Genomic DNA, 436 nt, shown 5'->3' with positions numbered 1-436 from the left:
AGTTGTGTTGTGCATTGCCATTTGCTTTTATTCTAGAGAGACAATGGAGACATTTACAGTTTTTTTTTTTTAGTACTGTATTTAACATTTGTCATCTCAAGAGCACAGATGGCTAGTGCTTTCTCATACACAGGGATGGCACACAGCACTCTCATTTACAGATGGAAATATTTTAATATCCCCTTCCTGAAAGCATGTTAAGTCACCTCCTGAAAGCATGTTAAGTCACCTCCTGAAAGCATGTTAAGTCAGTCTCCCGCCAAGAGCTTTGAGCACTTGTGGTGAGGGTCCCTGTCACCTGCCCTTCAGCATGAAGAGGCATCCCTGTCATGCAGGGTCAGTGGGTGAAAGTCTAATTGTTGAACATGAAACAGTTGTAGATGTCTATAAACTTGGAAGTATTGTCAATCAAAGATGTATGTAATTATTGCAAGAT

At 40.4% G+C, this 436-nt stretch overlaps 1 protein-coding gene across 1 annotated transcript in view; it reads left to right on the top strand.

Moving 5' to 3' along the window:
* LOC119589205 (nucleolar protein 58-like) overlaps positions 1-436 on the top strand; it is a gene marked incomplete at its 3' end in the record, with an annotated part of 8,197 nt that overhangs the window by 949 nt on the left and 6,812 nt on the right.

The sequence above is a fragment of the Penaeus monodon genome, chromosome 25 (assembly GCF_015228065.2).
Source record: "Penaeus monodon isolate SGIC_2016 chromosome 25, NSTDA_Pmon_1, whole genome shotgun sequence".
NCBI lineage: Eukaryota > Metazoa > Arthropoda > Malacostraca > Decapoda > Penaeidae > Penaeus > Penaeus monodon.
The sequence above is the reverse complement of the archived record's forward strand: the minus strand, read 5'-3'. Positions and strand labels throughout refer to the sequence as shown.